The sequence below is a fragment of the Nicotiana tabacum genome, chromosome 17 (assembly GCF_000715075.1).
Source record: "Nicotiana tabacum cultivar K326 chromosome 17, ASM71507v2, whole genome shotgun sequence".
In the NCBI taxonomy this organism is placed as follows: Eukaryota; Viridiplantae; Streptophyta; class Magnoliopsida; order Solanales; family Solanaceae; genus Nicotiana; species Nicotiana tabacum.
Genome location: NC_134096.1, coordinates 119,235,383 through 119,241,615, shown reverse-complemented (window position 1 = coordinate 119,241,615; position 6,233 = coordinate 119,235,383).

Below are 6,233 nucleotides of genomic sequence, written 5' to 3'. Positions count from 1 at the left end.
TCACATATGCAACCGCAGAGTGTGTTTCGTAGATTCATTTTTCTGGTTTTATAAACCCGACCCCATTCTTATAAAACACTATTGGGGGTCATTTTGAAGGGTTTCATCTGATATTTTAGAGAGCGGTGAGAGCATCTTAGAGAGCGAAAGTGAAGACTTAGTCAATTATTCATCGATTCTTGTTCAAGACATGAAGATTTCACAAGGATCTTGCTAGGGCTTCAAAGAGGTAAGAATTTCTTTCCCCCAATTCTTCAATTTCGATTTTTGGGGTAAAAGATGGGAGATTAAGAGTATGATTCTTGGGTGTAAGAGTATCATTTATACATGCACGTACCAATAAGGTTGTGAAAATATTGTTGAATTTAAATGGGTAAAGATTGGGTTGAAAATGGTAGAAATCTTCATAGATTTTAATTGAAGATTTGAGGGTCGAGTTGATGTCGGAATTTGATAAAATTTGTATGGTTGGACTCGTGGTTGGATGGGCGTTCATATTTTGTAACTTTTGTAGGGTTCCGAGACGTGGGCCCTACGGGCGAGTTTTGAGAGCAATTTCAAATTTTGTTAGAAAATTTTGTATTTTCATGTGGAATTAATTTCCTATAATTCGTATTGACTGAATTAAATTAATTATGGCTCGATACGAGGCTTTCGGAGACCAATTCGAGAGGCAAAGGCATAGCGGAGTAAGAAATTACGCGGTTTGAGGTAAGTAACACTTCTAAACTTGGTTCTGAGGGTATGAATCCCTGAATTACATGTTGTATGAATTGTTTGGAGATGAGCCACACCCTAGGTGACGGGCGTGTGAGCGTGCATCTTAGGAATTGTGACCTAATTGATTCCGTGGAGTTGCATAATTAAATAAATATCATTATTCGCACATCCTCCACGTGTTAGAGAAATTGAGTTGAGACTCATGTTAAAGATTACGATTTGGCTACGCGACGATATATTTTGGGACCCACATGGGTCGTATTATTGTTGAACTATTTGTTTAAATTTATAATTTGTACTCAGTCACATCTATCACTTGCATATCATATCTCAGTCTCGGTTGTCATTCATTGATACTTTATATCATCATGTCGGGTTGATTCTTCATGTTATTGAGAGTCCGAGAGACTGGAGATTCTGAGTGATAGTTATGTTTATTTATTTATTTATGCCTGGATCTGGCTATTATAGTGCTTGGGCTGAAGGAGCCCCTCCGGAGTCTGCACCCCCACAGTGAGTGTAGTTGGTATATGAAAATCGAGGGCAGGAAATCGATGTCATGAAAATCGAGGTTCCCTGGGCATGGTTCTTGCCATATATATATATATATTGAGGGATGGATTTTTCTTGGACATGGATCTTGTCCGGATCATTGATATTTGGGGATGGATCTTCCCCTGGGCTGGATTGGCCTTATACAGTACTGAGTGACTGACTGTCAGTTGATGGATATACATATATATTTTGGGATGGATCTTACCTGGGCTGGATTGGTCATATACAGTACTAAGTGATTTAGTATTTTAGATTGTAAGTACACAGAGTTTTCGTTAAGGTGCATCACATACAGTATGTACATTGGCATGTAGATACAGAGATATCATATTCCTCATATTGTTCAGAATTGATCTGTTTTATTTGTACTAAAAGCAAATGTTGAACTTGAAAGCATGCCTACATTTATGTATTGTTATTATTTATACTGGACTGTACCTGCGGAGCTCGTCACTACTTTCAGCCCAAAGGTTAGTTTTGTTACTTATTGAGTTGGTTTTACTCATACTACACTCTTCACATTGTGTGCAGATCCAGGTACATCCGGATATGGCAGTTGCCATATTTGAGGATTTATCTGTTGGAGACTATCAAGGTAGCTGCTCGGTGTTCGCTGACCTTGTCTCTCTTTCCTTCAGTTATTGTACTATTCTATACTTTCAGATAGTGTTTTATCAGTCAGAATTTTTATTCATATTAGAAGCTCATGTACTCAGTGACACCGGGTTTTGGAGGTGTTTATATATGCATTTGTGAGACTTCTTCTATTGCATTTAAATACTATGTTTTCAAACTTAAAAGATATTGTGGGTTATTGATTATGTTGGCTTGCCTAGTATTGAGATACGCGCCATCACGACGAGTGAGATTTCGGGTCGTGACAATGACACTCCGCTTAAAGTAGCATGTGGAAGTCCATCGGCATGAATGTTTGCGTTCAACTTCTTTTCCATAGCCTTAACATACACCCACTGGAATCTATTAATATGTTAAATATTTGAAAGAAATCTATTTATCAGATTAGAATAAACATAAAGTTCCAAATTCAAAGCAGATGTATACACCTGTCACGCCCCAAAACTCATTAAAGGTCGTGATGGCGCCTAACACCGATGGTCAGGCAAGCCCAACAATAATTGATTAACTTAATTACTCATTTTTGTATTGCTGAAATCATAATTTCCTTCAATTAAATAATAAGAGATAAGATTTACAGAGTATATTGAAATGTTTTCACAACTACAATACTGAACAACCCATAAGTACCCCTCCAAAACCCGGTGCCACAAGTGCATGAGCATCAACTAGGAAGTAAAATAAAATACATCATCTGTCCAGAATACAAATTAGAAAGGAAAAATATATAAGCAACTCTGAAGAAGACTCTGCTGGCTGCGGATCGTAACATGGGATGCAACTCAACTAAATCCCCGCAAATAACTGCTCCTCTGCGCTCACAAGGCCACTAGACATATATGTACCTACATAAAAATGTGCAGCAAGTGTAGTATTAGTACGTAAATCAATGCGTACCAAGTAAGTATCCAGTCTAACCTCAAAGAAGTAGTGACGAGAGGTCGACTCCGACACTTACTATGGGCTAACAATAAAATGCAGATGCTATAATTAAGCATGGATTTTCATAATATAGCTGAAAACTCAATAACTGGAAATAATAAACAATCCTCTTACTAATAGAAATTCCCAAATTTTATTCTCATCATTTAACAATTTATATCTCAAGCCAATGAAGCAATGTCAAGTATTATTAGTTCCAAAGAGTTATCATGCGCAAGTCATGCCGAGGTCGTACGGCCCGATCTAACATCAATATTTAAATTGTGCACTGCCGAGGGTCGAACGGCGCGAACCATAGATGCATCTATTAACCTGCCGAGGCGAACGGCACGCTCCCATGAGAGTAGTGAAAATTTACCCCGCTCGCAAAATATTGTTGCGACGCTCCCATAAGAGTAGTGGAAATTTACCCCATTAGTAGCTACGCACGGACTCTCGTCACCTCGCGCGTACATAGCCCCCGCAAATAAGAGCACACATGAATTCAATTCACCTATGTGGTTAATTTTTCTCTTATAAGATTAGAAAAGAGACTTACCTCGCTCCAAAATTCCATAACCGGCTCCAAAGACTTTCAAAGATCTCAAATTGATGCCCATCGCTCCAAAACTACTCAATAAATGTGCAAATCCATAAACATATACTCTAATACTCATTATAATTCAATTTACAACAATTTCCAACTCCTCTCGAAGAATCGACAAAGCAACCCTCGGGCCCACGTGCCCGGATTCTGAAAATTTTTAAAGATAATCTTTTCCCATAACACCACGAACTCGATTATATTATTTATTCCAAATTCTATGACCAATTTCGTGGTAAAAATTCAAAAATATCAATTTCTAGGTTTTTCTTCAAAATCCCAAATTTCTACAAATTTTCATGAATTTACAAGCCTAAATTCGTATATTTAACTCACAAGTGGTAGAAATCACTTACCTCATTATTGACAGTGAAAATGGTGCTCCAAAATCGCTCCAAGGTCGGCTCTCATGGAGGAAATGAAATAAAAATGGCCAAACCCCGTTTTATTGAAAACCTCACTACCCAGCCACGATTTCCGCTTCTACGGTCCAATAGCCGCTCCTGCGGCTCCGCACCTGCGAAAATTCCATCGCAGGTGCGGTTCAAGCTTGGCCTAATAGTCCCCGCATCTGTGCCCCATACAACGCATCTGCGCTCGCGCACCTACGCGTTTGTGCCCGCTTCTGCATCCCCAGGCCTTTTGGCTAACCTCCGCTTCTGCACTTGCCTTGCCTCTTTTGCAGCGTCACACCTGCGGCCTTTTTTTATCTCAGGTGCGATTGCACCAGCAACTATAAAATCCCGGCATTCCCTTAGTTCAAAAATCGATCTGTTAAGCATCCGAAACTCACCTGAGCCCCCCGGGACCCCAACCAAATATACCAACAAGTCCTAAAACATCATACGAACTTAGTTGAGCCTTTAAATCACATCAAACAAAGCTAAAACATGAATCACCCTCTAATTCAAACTTAATGAACTTTGAAACTTCAAACTTCTACAATCGATGTCGAAACCTATCAAATCACGTCCGATTGACCTCAAATTTTGCATACAAGTCATAATTGACATTACGGACCTACTCCAACTTCCAAAATTGGAATCCGACCCCGATATCAAAAAATTCACTCCCGGTCAAACTTTCCCAAAAACCTTTAAATTCCCAACTTTCGCCAAATGACCTACGGACCTCCAAATCCACTTCCGGACGCGCTTCTAAGGCCACAATCATCATACGGAGCTATTACCTGACTCGGAATCTCAAACGGACATGGATAATATTGAAATTCTTCCAAATGCCAACTTTCTACAATATGCACCGAAACGCTCCCGGGTCATCCAAAACCCGATTCGGGTATACGCCCAAGTCCAAAATCATCATACGAACCTGTTAGAACCTTCAAATCCTAATTCCGAGGTTGTTTACTCAAAAATAAACCCTTAGCCAACTCCTCCAACTTAAAGCTTCTGAAATTAGAATTTTCTCTCCAAATTAACTCCGAATTTCAATTCCGACCACAAGTACAATTCATAATACCCGAAGTGAAGCTACTAATGGCTTCAAACCGCCGAATGACGCACTAGAGCTCAAAACGACCGGTCGGGTCATTACAACACCTGTATTCTATAAATGTAGACACAACTGCTGTAAATATATTCACTAAAATAACCTTGTATTTACATGTATATAAGTGTATTCTGAATTATGTATGTTGTTGTATACATGATTACACTGAAGCATAGTAAAGGCTGATTAAAAATATGTATTCAGAAAATCCTGAATACAGTTATAACAACATATAAATACACTGATTAAACATGTATCATTATACTACATATATACTAAAGAGTTTAAAAAATTTTAACCTCTGAATTCTCCCCAACAGTTATATCATGCTGTATTTGGCCTTTGGGATTATCATGCAAGTTGGCCTCGGGTGACCTTTGAATACCACCATCATGTCTCCCAGTATATTTCTTTCTTTGGTATACCCTTTCTATATTCTGATTGGCTTTAACATGTTCAGAAAGCTTTTTGAAATTTTCATTGATCAATGATCATAGAGAAGTGAACTCGCCCATCACCTAATAATTACATAAATAATTAGAGAGGGGTTAGAACATATAGGAAAGTTAATACATAAACTGTAAAGTTGAATATGCATTAACAATACTTACATAATACTTGAATGAATTTAGATCCTGCCTCAAGACAGATAAATTATCAGATTTAGAATCAGCTAGCTTCTTAACACTCAATACAGGTTCCTTGATTTCAATCTTAGCAGTAGGAGGAATCTTGGCTTGAAGTATTGCGGACACATGTGGTATTGGATTCTTTGTAGTTGAGGGATCAATTAGCTGTTGTTTGCGCTTTTTGTGAGGTGGTGATGAAGATAGACCAAGGCTTGCATCATGTTTCTTATTTGGTTAAAGAGGCGGTATAAGACTAAAGTCATCAGAATCCTCTTCATTGTCGTCTGTATAAATAGGACTTTTGTCTACATCAACACCATACGGAGGCACCTGAATAACTGCAAGCTCACTAGCGGTTGTTTGAATGTTGTATTTCTTGTGAAAATGCAAATACACTCAATGTAAACCACGTTTGTTGTATGATTACTAATGTAATCTTCTTTATGTATATGGACAATTATGTATATACATGTATTCAATTGTATTGTATAAAAAATTTACAACATATAATTAAATACGTAGTTGTAAACTATATTATGTATTCTGTTGTATTCCTATTATTTGTGAATATATGGACATAGATGTATGATGTATTCAACTGTATTTATTTTTAAATTTTAACACTGTTTTTAATTACAGAAACATAAGTTGAATAAAAT